Raw genomic sequence first — 17,798 nt, forward strand, 5'->3', positions numbered from 1 at the left:
GTTGGAGAGCAAACTGCATGAAGCATTGATTGAGGAAGCCTCGGCAGAAGCGTGGATCCCCATTGAAGCGAGGAGGTGCTGGCAGTGCCAGTGATGCTCTCGGTAGCAGGGTAGAGGTTAGGCCCACTGGATTGGCCATTTCTGCATCCTGCATTTGAGAGCGGAGTTCCTCTACTGAGGAGGCTAGAGTCTCTATGGCTCTTTGTTGTTCTTGAATAGTTGCGGCCAGACCAGGATGGTCCGTATGGCGGGAGACTCTGCCAAGTCCATAGCTTATTTACAGCCTCCATCTCCTAAAGCTTGAAGTTTAATTTTGAATGATATGCCAACATAACAAAGAAGCGGTATATAGACTTTTTAGTGTTAGAGGTGCAGCCATCTTATTGTAATATGTTTTGTTATCGCTGATAAAGTGTGAGCTGGCTAGAGGGAGGGGAATAAATGGGTTGGGGGAAGATTGGAAACATGAAAAGATGTATTTTAAGATCTGTTGTATTTTTCCTAGTAGAGTGCAGAATCGCTGGGTGAATTTTTTGTAGTACTGTAAGTTATGGGTCTTGAAATGCATACAAAAAGTTTGAAATATAAGGTATCCATGTATATTCAGCAGTGCAGAAGTGCCAGTAATTAGCCAGTTAGCTGGTTAGCTGATTATGTATAACCAGCTAATAACTAGCACAGCCACAGGGCAGCTGAATATGTACCTCTTAAAGCCTATCAGACAGTAAATGTTTATGTAATATTATTATAACAACCAAAACAGGATGGTGAAGAACAACTCCAAAATGGAAATAGAAAGAAATCTTCACTAAATAAATAATACGTTTGATTTTTGTTTTAAGTTACTGTTGTTCAGTATGTTGCCCCGATACTTTTCTGTTTTTAGTTTCCAGTGAAGAAAATCTAAAAGCCATTAGAGAAAAATGCCCCGATGCAGCCAATGGCGAAATGTGAACACATCAGTGTTTTAATGCTGGAAAATACAAAAAGCACTAATAGCATTCTAATGCTGGAAAACATAAGCTAACTACTGATTTATGGAGAAACTTGAATTTGATATTGAACTTTTTAGAAGACTATATTTGGACTGAGTTTTTGATTATGCTTTATTGTAAAGCTGGTTGAGTTTAAATATAGCATTCATATAAAAAAAAATCACATAAAAAATGGGGAGGGAGGAGGTGTTTTAACAATGGTTGGAACAGAGCAAGTAGTACTGGTAACACTTGCCAGCCTCTGAGGTCTTTTCCATCCTAAAAACAATTTTTAAAACATAGTCATATCCCTTACAACATCATCTATGTAATTACTATCCCGTGGCCTGTGCTTTGGCTGTAAAATATTAAAGATTGCATTTCAGTCATTTTGTTTTGGGCTGGTACATTAATTTCCATTCTGCAGCAAGGCTCTGCTCCTTCCTGACACTTTGCTGAGAACGAGATCTGATAGACAGTGTTCAGAATCTGGCGTGCCGAGCAGACAGTGTTATAATCCTTGGCCCCTCATTGCCCTGTTTGTGCTTTACCAAAATGATGAAAGGGCACCCATCTTAAAAGCTGTTTATTTCTTCAGCTGCCCAACTTGGTAAAGCATAGCATTCAATCAAGCACCTTGGGGGGGGGGGAGGGGGAACGAGCCAAAATATGAAATACTGACAAAGGAAACAGTAGAAAACTGAGTGGTGCAAAACAACAGAAAGTTTGATTTTTGTATCTAGTAGTTCAAAGGTGAATTGTCTGAGTCTGGCACAACATAGTGGAAAAGTTCTACCTGACAAGGTAATGAAAAATGTTTCATCAGAGTTGGGTTGCGCTGCAGCACAACATGCAAAAATTGTTTACACAAAAAAAACCACTCATTTTATCTTAAATATTGAAAACAAGAAGTCAGTTTTATGCATATATTGTATCTTATCCTTATTTCACATTGAAAATGTTTAACTTTTCACTACCTAGGAATATATTCAGTCATGGCCAATGTGCTGGTAAAGTGAGCCATGGGTTGAGCCTGCATTGTCCCAGATAATCCTTTCTAACCATGAAGAGACTTATGTAAGCAGTACTTGTTCCCTTATTTTTAGATTTCCCTTGCTCAAAACTAGGGGGAGCTTTCAGCATTTTTGAGACCAGCCCTAAGCTTTTCCCCTTGACAAGGGTGCTGGGGTTGGTCAGGCTGAGCATGTGTAGAGTGAGGTTGCAGTTTTGATTTATGGAGTGTGAGAAGTCCTTTGTGGAGTGAAACCATGTAGACCCCACAGGCTGAGTATTAAGGTCGGTATTGTTGCGGTCCCAGGCCGTGCCCCGGTCCCTCCACCTACCTCGGGGACACTCTGGGCCGCTGCGATGCCTTTTCGGGCCTGCCTGGCTCCTGCCACAGTGCTCCCTCCTCCAGGGAGACACTGTCAATGCTCCACTGTTGGCCCCGCCCCCTAGGCATGCACGCGCAGGGGCTCAACATTTAAAGGGGCCAGCACGGGAAATTGCAGCACTGCCCTGGGATGACGTCAGATGCTCTCAGATGCAACTAGATATTCTCCTTGCTTTGCAACGAGGTCCTCTCTGTCCCAGAGGTTGCTAGTTGCTGTTCCTGGTTCCTGACTTTGGCTTCTGACTTCGGCTCGTCCACTGGCTTCTGACTTCGGCTCGTCCACTGGCTTCTGACTTCGGCTTCTGTTCCTGGTCCATGACTTCTACTGGCTCTCGGTGCCCGGTTCCACTATGTCTAGGAGGCCTCACCTAAGTCCAAGAGGCTCGGGTCCTCACGAGCTCCTCCTGGGGGGACCTCGGGCTTCCAGTGCTGAAGTTCCAGTTGGCCTCCTGACGCCAGCTTCTACTCTCTTCTATCCTCTGGAACTCCTCTTCAGACACCGGCCCACAGGAGACCGCATCTAAGTCCAAGCGGCTTGGGTCCTCACGGGCTCCTCCTGGGGGGACCTCGAGCTTCCAGTGGTGAAGATCCCTCCGGTCTCCTGCCCTGTGCCGCCTCCCAGCTTCAACATCCACTGTGGGTCTTCCCACAGTGAATCATCATCTGTCCCAACCGGCTCAAGGGTCCATGAATCCAACAGGTATAGCTTTCTAGTGCATTCATGGACTTAGAGGAATGGTTTCCTTGTGAGAAGTGAAGAAAAGACAAGAGAGATACATTTTTTACCTTTATGAAGAGAGCTGTTTTTTTTTCTGACTTGCTCCCAGATCAGGAGGAAATTCACTCCTGCCTGAGGGGAATAGGAAGGTGCTGTTTTCCCCATGACCAATCTAAGTGGGGATGGTAGCAACCCAGAAGATAGAAGAGAGTTATTTGGGTTTTTTGGTGTTTCCTTTGGTGAGAATCTTTTACCACCAGTTCCTACCCACCAAAAGGACTTTTTGTAGTCAGACCAAGGGTCCATCAAGCCAAGTCTTCTGTATCCAACATTGGCCAATCTAGTTCACAAGTACCTGGCAGGATCCCAAACAGTAAATAGATTCCATGCTGCTATCATGCAGTGATAAGTAGTGGCTATTTCCTAACCAGTGAATTTTAAAAGCCTTAAGCGCACCAGAGCTGGGAGATAACGCATGTATATCATCCCAGCGCATACTGTCAGATTTTAAGAGGCACCTGAGTACACGCATATCTCCCAGTATGTAACTAAAATATTTTGGTAAAAGGGGTGGGGCATGAGCGTGGTCCGGGGTGGGCATGGGCATTCCAGGAAATGTGAATGAAACCAGTGTGTAAGTATTTATGCACACCAGCGTATGCTGGGGTCCCTATCTGTGTAACTTTACTTCTGCTATAGCCGGCGTGTAAGTCATGAAACAAAAAAAACTAGGCTAGTCAGCAGGGCTGGGGCTAATAGGGTCGGGGCTAATAGGGTAAAAGAGAGGCAAGTTAGCTAGGGGGTTTAGGAAGTCCTCTCCTTTACTGGGGTGCACTGGGAACAAACTGGGGAAACAGGTAATTGCATCGGCACAAGAATCTACTAACCCCCCCCCCCCCTCTTACATGATCAAGGCAACATTTGCACACAAATGTGCGTGGCAATGTAAAATTTTGTGCACATGTATGCATGTATAACTGACTTTATACCATGCATGCATATGTTATAAAATCACCATGTCCATATGCACGAGCCGACAAACACGAGTACATGTGCTCCCGCGCACGTCTTAAAATTCACCTTTAATTCTACTTGGTTAATAGAAGTTTATGGATTTCTCCTCCAGGAACTTGTCCCCTATTCCGTAATTACACTCTGTAGGGGAGAAGTGTCGGGAGAAGGTCCACCAAGTACAAAATCCATTTTTGGGAAATTGAGAGAGTTTGTGGCGTTTTTGGAGTCTGATTGGCCTCAGCCTGAAGGATACCTCACTCCTTCCAGGAGGGACTGCAGTCAAGCATGATTGACTCTGTAAACTCAGTAACAGTAAAAGCTAGACATTTTGGAAAAGTATTTTTTTCAATCTGTTTTTGGTGGGTCATCATTCAAATAGAGCAGTGCTTCCCACCCTTTTCTAGCCCAAGGCACACCTAAATTAACAGTGATTTTGAGTGGCACACCAACCTCCATGGAGCTGCCAATGCAGATATGGAGACAATTCATATGGCCATAAGAAGAGCATGGGAAGCATTGAAAGACCTGTCAGTCTCTCTTTGAAATCCTAAAATAAAGAGGGGGGTGGGTGGGCTGGGAGGGGCCCAGACACACATGGTCACATCACCAAGGACCAGTTCTGTCTACATACAAGTGCAAGAGAAAGGAGAAGTCAGAGTAGCACAGGCAGCGAGCTCAGTTACCTTGGCCGCCACATCTGGCTGCCAGAGCTCCTCCAATGCTGCTGCTCCCAGCACTCAGAATAAGTCACATCTAGTGCTCATCAGTGCATGCTCTACCTGTCTCATAAAGCCTAGGGGTTAGAGGCTGGAACGCCAACATCAGAAGCAACCACTTTGACGATAAAGGGTCGTCAGGGATCCGGGTGGCGCAAGTATGGCTCTTGTAGGATCGCCTCCTTGAGCTCTTGGAAGACGGTCACTGCTTCAGGAGACCACTGTGAGGGGTTGGCTCCTTTTTGAGTCATAGCTGTGAGCAGTTAGTGAAACCCAAGAATCTTCACAGTGCCTTAAGATCTGTGGGTTATGGCCAATCCCGGATACTCTTGGTTTTTTGTGGATCCATTTGGAACCCCCAGCTGGAGACCACATAGCCTAAAAAAGGAACAGACTCCTGGTGAAAGAAGCATTTTTCCAGTTTAGCATATAACTGGTTGTCCCTCAATCTTTGTAAGACGTTGATGACGTCCAAATGATGGCTCTGTAGGTCTTGCGAGAAAACCAGAAAGTCATCCAGGTATACCACTACACAGCTGTAAAGAATGTCCCTGAAGATTACGTTCATCATATTTTGAAATACTGCCGAGGCATTGCAGAGGCCAAATGGCATTACTAAATATTCAAAATGGCTGTCACGGGTATTAAATGTGGTTTTCCATTCATTGCCCTGGCGTATCCTGACCAGGTTATATGCTCCTCTGAGGTCCAATTTAGTGAATATTTTGGCCCCTTGGAGCCTGTCAAAAAGCTCAGAGATTAATGGCAATGGGTAGCAGTCATTCAAGGTAATCTCATTTAAACCGCGGTAATCTATGCATGGCCAAAGGGAACCATCCTTCTTTCCCACAAAAATGAACCTGGCTCCAGCAGGAGATTTAGAAGGCCGGATGAAGCTTTTCACCAAATTCTCTTGTATGTACTCAGACATTGCTTTGGTTTCCGTCAGAGAAAGTAGGTATACCCTTCCTCTGGGAGGTTCGGTGTTGGGTAACAAGTTTATGGCACAATCAAAGGAGCGATGAGTTGGTAGAGTGTCTGCCGCTTTCTTGGAGAACACGTCACTAAAAGAGGAATACTGCCGGGGAAGACCTGGAAGGGAAGTGGTAGTCATCAGACAAGGCATAGGAGTTACGACTTCTAAGCACTTCCCATGGCAGGATTTGCCCCATTGGGACAGTTGTAAGGTGCTCCAATCAAATTGTGGTGTGTGCATTTGTAACCATGGTAGTCCAAGCACTACAGGATGTATAGCCTTATCCAAGACCAAAAAGGAAATGGTCTCCGTGTGTAGCGAACCGGTGTGAAGTTGAATTGGCTTGGTGGAGAAAGTAACTTCGCCTGGTAAATACTGTAACAGCATTTTGGCAGCCTCAAGTAGCTCAAGATGACCAATACTATGTTGAATCCTGCCTAAATATGGCACCAACAAACCTCCTCACTCCTGACCTTGGGGGCTTTTACAGCTATTGCCAGATCCCGAGAACCCATAGTCACATATAGTTATGGATTTCCTAACTAACCTTCCCTCCTCCAATAACTGCACAGTAATTTGGGTCATGGTGGACCATTTTTCCAAAATGATTCACTTTGTAGACCTTCCAGGCTTACCATCAGCCCCAGAACTGGCCAGTCAATTTTTCATAAACGTGTTTCACCACCACAGATTACCTGAACACTTGGTCGGTGATAGAAGGGTGCTTTATCCACAGCCAAAATTTGGAGGAACCTTTGTCAAAAGTTTGTTTCACTAGACGTCTCTTCAGCGTATCACCCACAAACCAATAGCCAACCGAGAAGACCAACCAGGTTCTCAGGTTCTTCCTGAGAGTGAATGTAAATGATTGGCAAGATGACTGGGCTGCCCTACTGCCATGGGTGGAATTCTTCCACAATAACCATGTGGTAGACTCATCTAGTTCTTTGCCCTTCCACAGTGTCTATGGCCAGCATCTACAGGTTCCCGTCCCTGTTCATTGGTCGGTCCCATCTCCTGTAACAAATAATACAGCTCAAACCCTTGGAGAACAGTGGAAGAAGACTTGCCAAATCCTCCTCTGGGCAACAGAGAAATACAAGAAGCAGGCCGATTAAAAAATGCCAACCAGAACATCAATTTAAGCCAGGAGAGAGAGCATGGCTTGGTACTAGGAATATCTACCTCTAAACACCTCAATGTGTAATGATTGTGAGCCCCTGTGCTGTGGCCTGGTTGATGCAGCCTAGTAAGAGAACCTATTAGGCCCATGCCAACAGCTAGTGAACATGCTGGAGCTCTGCCTACACCAGCCCAGTTCCCTGCAGGTTGAACCCTTGGGTTCCAGGGGCCAGCAGGACTTAGGGTCCCAAGGGTGTCAGAGAGAATGTCCAGAAACAGTCCAAAGTCAGGGCAGATAGCAAACAGACAGATGCTGGGTTCAGGCAAAGGGTCAGGACTGGCAGTAACCAAGACGTAGTCAGTGGCCGTAGCAGAGGTCAGGTCCAGACCGCAGGCAAGAACATAGCCAAGATCCGTAGCAGAGGTCAATACCAGGAGAGCAGGCAGATGAGGGACTAGGACAGGACCAGGCAAGGAGAACAAGGCAAGGACATGCTAGAAGTCTGGACAAGGCAAGGCTAAGTGAGGCAAGGCTGGACAAGGCAAGTAATTGGATGAACCCAAAAAAACAAAGCGGTAATCGGTCTAGAGTAGCCATGGATGTGAGAAAAAACAAAAACAAGACCGATGCCTTGGAAAGAAAATTTATTCAGTATAACAATACCCACTCATTTCCATGGCTACTCTAGAGGGCGGGTATTGTTATACTGAATACATTTTCTTTCCAAGGCATCTGTCTTGTTAAGGAATTGGATGAGGAAAGACTGGATGAGGCAAGGAGCTGGAGGAAGCACAGCTGGACGAGGCAAGGAGTTGGATGAGGCAAGGCTGGATGAGACAAGGACCTGAATAAGGCAAGGTTGGATGAGGCAAGAAGCTGGATGAGGCAAGGCTGAACGAGGCAAGAAGCTAGATGAGGTAAGACTGGACAAGGCAAGGCAGGCTGGGCAGGCAAAGATCAGGAAGCAACATGCACTGTGGAATACAGGATGACCTGTTGTCGAGGCTACTGGTTACTGCGGAATCCTTCCTTAAGTAGCCCAGCAGGGATGACATCATCAGGAGGTGTCTGTTCAGGATTCCCGCCAAGAGGCCTATAAGAGACACCATGCTGCATGGGTGCACACCTAAGAAGTCTCCTGGGTCATGGTGCGGCATTCCTGCTGAGGGTGAGTTTGGCCAGTCATGGTGCCATCCCATGACTGGCCCATCATTACAGAATGAAATTCTCCCCATGATTCATTGGCCTTTTTCCTGTTATCCGCCAGATGGGGTTGATCAGCTACCAGCTCCGTTTGTCTCCAAATATTGAAGAAACACAATACATATCACATGTTGCTGTTAAAGCTATTGCTACTATCATGGCCATCACGGCCTGCTCCTAAACCTGCAATATGGTCTCTGAAGAGAACACAGAATATAAAGTTCAAGCCATTCTGGACACCAAGTGCTTAAGAGGCAAACCGCACTATCTCATATCCTGGAAAGGATTCAAACCCAAGGAGAACCGGTTTCCAGTGTCCAAGCCCACCACCTCACCAAGGAATTCCATCAAATCTCTTCCCCCACAAAGCCAGACCTAAGGGTCTGCAGAAGGGGCATAGAGGAGGGGGTATTTTAACATTGTGTTGACCACAGCATCCCACTCGTGGCTGGTGCACCTTAACTCAGCAGGCTATATCCCAGGATTTCACTGATGCCACTACATGCCGCCATGCCAGCTGACTCCTTCCATTTCTTAGGTTTGCTCATGTGCAACCTGCTAGCTGATATAGGCCCCATGGAAGGAGCTCGCAGAGCCACCTGATGACATCAAGGCTCCCAGCCCATTTAAACTGGAACCTTTCAATCACCCGACACCTCAGCAACAGGCCTCCTGCTGTGCATTCTGCCTGCAGTATGAGTTGCTAGCATTCCTGTTCTGCTCCTGCCTTGCCTTATTCCAGTCCTCCTCCTGCCTCTGCCTCATTCAGCCTTGCCTTATTCCAGTTCTTGCTCAGCCTTGCCTGTTCCACCCTTTCCTGCTCCAGTCTTGTTCCTGCTCTCTCCTTGTCTCCTGCCCCACTCTCTGACTGATCTCTTCTGCCTGACCCCTGCCAGAGAATGTTTCTACCTGATTGCCGCCTGCCTTGACCTCTGCTCGAATGCTGCCTGTCTTGACCCCTACTGTGTTCCAACTCCACCTGTTTGCTCTCTTACTGGACCTTCACCTTAAGTCCTGCCAGCCTCAGAATTCAAAGGCTCAACCTGTGGGGGAAGAGGCTGGTATAGGAGAAGCCTAGGCCAGTCCCAGCTAAAGCATGTCTGTCTGCTATCGGCATGGGCACAGCGGTTTCTTCTGCTGGGCTGTACCAATCTCACCAAAATGAAAGGACTCACTTCCCGTGATGGTTTCTTCTTCTGCCTCAAAAGAGCAGTACAACCGTGCCGATTACTGTACCAGGACCCTTACTGAACACGCTACTGACCTGCTGAAGATTTGGTATACTAGACCAGATAGTCAGTTTTCTACCATTTCCTCTTGCTAATGTCAGGAAGGTCTTGACTATGTGCCACATGCTGCACAACATTCATATCTAGCACTATCTACCTTGCCCAGACAAGGTAGCTGTTGAGGCAGAAGGGGGAGGAGGACGTTGAAGATGGCAAAAGTCTACACCAAGTGCAAAATACCAGAGAATTTGCATAAATAACTGTCACCTAATAGCTATCCGGTATAGGTAAAGCCTTGGAGGAGGAATAGCCTAGTGGTTAGCACAATGGGCTATGAACCAGAAAACCAGGGTTTGAGTCCTGCTGTTGCTCCTTGGGCAAGTCATTTTACCCTCCATTGCCTCAGGTACAAACTTAGATTGTAAGCCCTCTGGGGATAGGGAAATACCTACAGTATCTGAAAGTAAACTGATGTGATCTCAGATCGAATGTTGGTATATAAAAATAATAAATAAATGTGAAGGTACATAGAATGTAAGTGATGCAATGACACAGAGGCCAGAGGGGTGCAGCGGGAGAGATATTGCCAGGAGACAGAAAGAGTGGATAATGCCTCCCTACAAATCATTGAGGTAACCTACTATCCACACTACATAAAATTATATATGAAAAACAAACAATCTGGCTAAGTTCCTCCATAAAAATGCACACTCCAAACAGAAACCTCAGATCAGCAAATAAAGGACTTTTAAAGACGCTACCTACTCGTTCCAAACAACTCAACTCAAAAGAGAGCAATCTCTCTAGGAAGCCCTAAACTCTGGAACACCCTCCCAATGGAACTCGGAACACAAGAAAACTTAAAAACTTTCAAAAACTATCTAAAAACATTGATGTTCACCAAAGCATACCAACTCAGCCAATGAAGAAAAAACTCCAACCCCCTCCGGTTTAACCCTAGGAAATCTGGGATCTCAATACAAGAGTATATTATACAAAGAATCAAAATATGTAAAAACTGATCAACAAATAATTTTTGCAAATTGATGTCTCTATGTTAACAATCATTTAAACCTGTTTTGGAAACCTTGTTAACCTTCTTAATTTTGTAAACCATCGTATTTTTGTAAACCGTTGTGATGGCGAAACTGAACGACGGTATATAAAATTCGATAAATAAATAAATTAATTAATCTCCTTTGGTAGAGGCATTTAGCGATGTTTCACTGATCCATATATATGCAGACTATAGTTTATTGAAGCTTATGCAAAGTATGCCATGGAGCAGAAAATACAAGCAGAATATACTTTGATCCTACCTCAGAGTTCAATGGGGCTACAATAAAATATTTCAAGATGAAAAATGTAATACTTCTGCAAGATATGGCTTCTCATTGACTTAGAGGGTGGAGAAAATGCATCTGCTCCTTCCATTTGCATCAAAGGGTGTATTCTGAACACACACCTTCCATCCCAATGCAAAAATAAAAATATTTGCTCTAGAGAGAGAGTGAGAGAATGAGAGAAAGATTCTGAAACCTGGATGAAGAGCTCATATCACAATATACAGAACCCATTATGGAAGTGTTGCAGTAGATGTCATGTCTGGCAGAATCCAGCAGGTACAAACTTTTCACATGCCGTGCCAGCTCGGAATCCGAGCCCGTCCATTGCCCCATGCATCTGCTTTGAAAATAATCACATACAAATTTAATTTAATTTAATTTAAAAAACTTTTCTATACTGTCGTTTAGTAGAGCACCATCACAACGGTTTACAGTTAGGCACAAATATGTTTGGTTTGGTTTCTAAATTATCCAAAAGGTGCCAGTATTATACGGTTACATAGTTCAATAATATACTCTAAATGGGGAATGGGTGTGGTTACCATTTATGATTGTTAGCGTAATCATATGTTTATACTGTCTTTCAAATATAATACTTAAATATGAGAAAAAAATAATAAAAATAAGCAACTCTGCATTTTATACTGGTGACTTTCAGCTGTTTTTGTGTTGTTATTCAGCTACCTCACTGTGAAATGCTTTTTTGAAGAGCCATGTTTTTAAGCCTTTTTTGAAGAGTTTTAAATCTTTCATTAGTCTTAATTCCAGGGGTAATGTGTTCCATAGTAAAGGTCCTGCCAAAGATAGTGCTCTCTCTCTGACTTGGGTCAACTTTGTTGTTTTGACTGAGGGTATGGTTAGTAGAGCTCTATTGGATGATCTGAGACTTCTTTGAGGGACATGTAATCGTAGTGCGGTGTTTAGCCAGTCAGCCTGTTCGTCATTTATTAGTTTATGAATTGTGCATAGTGTTTTAAATTGTACTCTTTGTTCTATTGGGAGCCAGTGTAAATCTGCAAGTGTCTGGGTGATATGATCTCTTCTGCCTTTACCAGTAAGTATTCTGGCAGCCGAGTTCTGTAATATTTGCAGTGGTCTGATAGTAGTATATGGCAATCCTAGAAAAAGTGTGTTACAGTAGTCCGTGCTGGCAAATATTAATGTTTGTAGTATTGTACAAAAGTGTTCCTGATTTAATAAAGGTTTTAGTTTTCTTTCAAGCTGGGAATACTGGAAACCTCCTGTACCGCCATAGGCCATTTTTCCAGTAAGGTGCACAGCTTAAACCTGGCCAGCTACATTACAGCTGGCTACATTTAGGGGAAGATTTAGCTGCATATAGCCATGCACTGGCAAGAAACTCTGAGTGGTATCAGAGCCAACCCTCGACCCACTCATTAGTATCCAGTTCCATGTTACAGAAATAACAGGAAAAAGTCCACTGAACAGCAAAGTTTCTATTCACTTTTTTTTTCAGTGATTTTTTTTTTCCTGCAGCAAAATTACAAATATACTCACCACTGGGTGTCTTGCGCTCTGTCTGCTTCTGTCTTTATGTCTGATCTTCCTTTCTTCTCTCTATTTTTTCCCTTTTTTACACCTTTCGTCCCCTCCCAGACCCTTCTCCTCTACACATTCTTTGTCCTTCTCAGCTGTTTTTGTCACCTTTTTCTCCTCTTCCCAGTGCTTCTTTCCTCCAAAACCCTTTCGGTCCCTCTTGACCCCTTCGTGACCTCACTATCTTCCCTCCTTCCTCGCCCTTCTCTTCCCATCTCCTCAGTTCATCCATTCATCCCTAAAACCTTCTGATCCGCTCCCCCTCACTTCCTTTCCGAGCCTCCCTATTGCTTTTATCTTCTTATTCTTTATTCCTCTTTTCCTATTTCCCTTCCCAGGACTTAGTTCTGATCACAGCCCATCCAGTCCTTTCTGATTCTGCCAGCACTGATGATATCCCTTTATGTAGGCTTGGGGGCAGGGTCTCCTTTGAAGTGCTACTGTATCTAGTTCTCACAAAATTAACACACATGCAGACAGCAAAAACTCCTATGTAGGACACAGAGATAGAGAAAGAGAGAGAGAGTATGCCTCTACAGCAGCCACCCTGTAACTTTACTATTTATACCACTGTAAGAGGGGGCACTTTTAACTCGGGGTGGGGTTTGGAGGTGGGGTAGTTTGGGAGGCAGTTTTACATACACAGTCAGAGGTACAAACAGCAAAGTTGACATCACTGAAGATTTTCTGTCATTTGGAGCCATGAAAGGTAAAAGAGAAGTTGATTTGTATAATGTACTCTCTACCTAGCTTGATGCACGCTCTATCTAGCTTCAATCATGCTAGGTAGAGAGTACATTGTACAAATCAACTCCTCTTTTACATGTATTCGCTCCAAATAACAGAAAATCCACTATATTTATAGCATTTTCATAAAGCTAGGCCCAAGAAACACACACATACCCAGACCTCTTTTACCATTTATTTAGAACTAAAAAGCAGAGCTAGAGCTGCTCGCTTCCTGGCTTTGTGTTCCTTCCCTGTGAAATATGTATATGATATTTGTAAGTGCTCTCATTTATTCCACTAGGAACTCTAATTTCAAGGAAGAATAATACCACACACAGAAAAAAAAAAGCAAATCAAAGAGAAAAAAAATGGTCCTCTTTTTGGACCCACGTTTCTTGATGCCATTAGTGGGCAGCCTATTTCCATGCCTCCGTGCCTTAATGCATGATCTAGAACATTGTTTCATACATTTATTTGCTTAACTATATGGTGCAAAATGCAGTGGCATCTTTAGATGCACATAGGAAAATCTATTTTTTTATTTTAATTGAAGCAGAAGAAAACAGTAAAAAAAAAAAACCTTCCAAGATCCTCATTATAGATCTAGCAGGTTAATGAGGTTCTCTATAACTGAATTATACAACAAAGGCTTATTGGTCACCCACACAAGAGTGGAACAGATTAGTACAGATTTGCTTTGGCATCCTATCTCCCAGAGCCTGAAATTTACTGAGGCCCTCTTCAGATTGCAAATCTTTTTCAAATAAATGTTATACTTGATGAAGATATCAAGTCATGGCCTAATGTGATTTGTGTCTCTTGTTTTCTTTTTCCAATGAAAAGTCTCATGAAAAAGTCTTGAGAGAAAACATTAACACAATTTACTATCTGGACTGGTCCTATATCTTCTTTTTTTTCTATACCAAACACAATATAGGTTAAATTTTCTGTAGACCTATACTATTCACAGATTTGGCTACCAGAAAGCCATTTTATCTGTCCAATTTATTTTATAATTATCTTTTTGACTGACTTTCTTTTGAATATTTACTGCTGCTCCTATTTATTATTTCTAAAACACTTCTAGACATATGTAACACTTTACAGACACACATAAAGAGACAATCCCTGCTCAATGGCACTTACAATCTAGTCAAGACAAACAAACATGACAAACCAGAGTCTCTGGGAAGTGTTGTTTATTGTAAAGAAGTGGCTAGGAGTTCAAAGCTGCCTCAAAAAGATGAGTTTTTATGACTGGATTATAAAAAAGCCAGAGAGAGGGAGCGGGAGGAGCAGACTCAAGAGGTTTATTCTAGGAATACAGCATATCAAGATAGAAAGGACAGAGTTGGAAGTTGGTGGAGGATGAGAGGGGCAAAGATATTACCCTTACTGGCCTTATCAGAAGGCATGGGGGTAACCTGCATGGAGCAGCACTTACCGCCCTTAACAGAATTAATTAATTCATTAAAAAAAAAATCCTAGAATTAAAAAAAGGCAGATAGGATGGACTATTTTTGTCTTTTTCTGCCGTCGTTACTATTTTATTATGGAAGAGCGGCTTGCCCGATGAATGGAGTTCTTAAGGAAAGATGTAAAATTAAATATAGTTTATAGAAACCTAGAAAACGGACCATAAAACCTGTCTAGTCTGCCTGATTTTGTTCCCGGGACATGGTCGTATTAATACCCCAGTTAATCTCTGGCTTTTTCTTTAATGCTTTGCAGCTAGAGATCTTCTGCACTTATGCCAGGCTTTCTTGAACTCCTTTACCATTTCCGTCTCCACCAACTGCTTGAGGAAGCCGTTCCATGCAGCCACCATCCATTTCATGAATGTTGCTCTTGAGTCTGCCTCCTAGGAGCCTTCTATCATGACCTTTTCTTCTAAAGCGTTTTTTTTCCCTCTGAAAAAGATTTGCTTCCTGTGTCTGATTTAGACCTTTCCGATGTCACAATGTTTCTGTCACAGACCCTCTGCATTCATTCTCTCTTCTAGGTTATACATATTTAGGGCCTTATGTCTCAACCCATATGGTTTCAGGTGTAGACCATACACCATTTTGATAGCCTTTCCCTGGACCACCTCCAGCCTGGCTATATTATTTCTGGCATACAGCCTCAAATACTGGATACAATATTCTAGATGAGGTCTCACCAATACCTTGTACAGAAGCACTATCACCTCTTTTTATCTACTAATTTAAAGATATAATCAGAAAATCCACCCTATGCTGTAAGGAAAACAATGAGTGGAATGAAAATTTAATATTTAGAGTTGCAATTTCAAATCCTGCTTACAATCCAAGTATTCATTTGCGGATATTCTTGGATCACAGTTCTAGATCATGATAGTAAGGAAACTGGGGGAGAAATGGCAAAGTTCTCAGCTTAACCCACCCACACCCATAACTTGATTATGAGCGGGGACTGCAATCCCAGACCTTTGGTCTGACACTGGGTCAGACCAAAGGTCCAGCAAGCCCAGTATCCTATTTCCAACAGTGGCCAAATGAAACCAGGTCACAAGACGGTCTTTGATGCTACTTTTACATTTGTATTTTAATGGATAGATTCTGGTTATGTTATTTTACTTTGATGTACCCTGTTTTAAGAAAAGGCAGGTTATAAATAAATAGATTAATATTTTGTAAAACTGGCAAACAAGAAATCAGAAATTTTTTTGTAGGGCTAAAAGTTGTATAGATAATTTCAGATACTTTCCCCTATTTTTCCACCAGCTGTTTGACCAAAACACACATGCCATTGATTCTCCTGGTAATTTGAAGTTATCCCAGAATCTTGCTAATAGTTGCAGCTGCTATCCATTGTAACCCCCTCTAGTAGTGAAAAATAACCAGTGGCGATAAAGCTACTGGGCCGGATTTTCAAAGGGTTATGCGTGCTGGGCCTATTTTCAAAAGGCCCGGCGACGCACGTAAAGTCCCGGGACGTGTGTAAGTCCCGGGGCTTTACTAAAGGGGCAGGAAGAGGGTAGGGTGGGGCGGGGTCAGAGGCTCCCGATGCACCGGCCATTTGTCGCTGTGTGGGGGATCGCACGCCGGCAGTCGGCCTGGCACATGCAACTTACTTCAGCCCCAGGGCTGAAGTAAGTTTTAAAACAAGAAACAAAAAAGAAAAAGGGAGGGGGAAAAGGGAGGGGGAGGTAAGGGAAGGCAAGATGGGGTGGGGGGTAGGGAACGGGGGAAGGCAGCGTGGCTCGGCGCACACCAACCCCCAATTTCATAACTTGCGTGCACCTGCGCGCACAAGTTATAAAATCAGGCGTACATGTGTGCGCGCTGGGTAGCACACACACATGTACGCCCGCGCGCACCTTTTAAAATCTACCCTATAGAGATAGGCAGCTCCAGTCCTGGAGTGCCACATACAGGTCTGGTTTTCAGGATATGCACAATGAATTTGCATGAGGTATATTTGCATGCACTGCCTTCATCCATATTTATGGTGAATGTCCTGAAAACCAGACACATTTGTGGTACTTCAGGACTGGAGTTGCCTATCCTTGTTCTTCAGCTTAGTCCAGTGGTTCTCAACCCAGGCCTAGGGATACACCTAGCCAGTCAGGTTTTCTGGATATCTACAATGAGTATGCATGTGATAAATTTGCATGCACTGCATGAAAACTTGACTGGCTGAGTGTGTTCCCTGGATAAGGATGAGTATCCTTGGCTTAGCCATCAGGAGGACCTACTTTTAACTATCAGTAAGATGGGTGGATCCAAGATGGCCGTGTGAGAGGAAACGAACCGCACTGCTCTGCAGTTTCCTCAAAGATATTACCTTCTTTTTCTTGTTGCATGAAGATTTTTGGTAATGCCGCATAAGAGGAAGGGCAAGGTTAGGGTACATCCTTCTGAACCCGTCCTCCCCGCGGACCAACAAAGTATCATCAAGTTTGCGACCCCCACAATGAAATTGAGGGCATCTTCCCCCAGTGGAGAAATAGAGAGAGGAGCTATGTTTTCTTCTGGGGAAATATCTTTCAGCCCTCCAGACCCACGACAACAGCTGATAGCTTCTCCATCTGGCAATGCCTGTGGTACTGAGGCCCCAAGAGGAGACTCAAGTGGTTGGCCTCAGTCGGAAGGAGCCGATGGTGCCGCTTCAGAAAGGGCACAGCCCCTCAACCCAACCCTGAGCTTGAAGGCTCCAGGGGAGAATGTTGGAGGAAATGGAGTGGTTCTCCTGGAGACATCTAGTGGGAATGCCAGTGCTATGGGAAGTGGAACAGTGGTGCATTCGCCCCAGGAGATTATGAGACTGGCTGTTGTGACCCTGGAGCCCCTTTGGGACTTAATAGCAGGTATGTCCCTAACCTTTAAAGAACAAACTCAACGCTTAGATACTGTGTTATTAAAATTAGATACGGTCGCTCAAGACCATCTACGAATTTTACAAGAGCATTTGTCTTCTATTAAGCATTACATCTTCTATTAAGAAGATGTAAAACATTTGAAAGACAGTAATGTTGTAATTATTCAAGAGCATATGGCATCTGGAAGGAGACTGGAATTTTTGGAAAATTCATAGCGGCAATTGAATTTGCAGTTGCTTAATTTCCCCAAAGTTCTGGGAGAACTGTCTGTTCTTACTTTGAAGAAATATCTAGTTGAGATACTAAAAATTCCAGAGAACATTGTTCCAGTTACTAAGAAGATAGTGTTTCTATCTCAGAAGCAAATTTCACTAACAGTGAAGGAACATCTCCAATTTGATTATTTGGAAAATTCAGCTTTAGAAGTTACTGCTAGATAAACGCTGTTAGTTTCATTTTCCATTGAGCAAGATATAAG

This window comes from Rhinatrema bivittatum, chromosome 3 (genome assembly GCF_901001135.1).
Source record: "Rhinatrema bivittatum chromosome 3, aRhiBiv1.1, whole genome shotgun sequence".
Taxonomy (NCBI): domain Eukaryota; kingdom Metazoa; phylum Chordata; class Amphibia; order Gymnophiona; family Rhinatrematidae; genus Rhinatrema; species Rhinatrema bivittatum.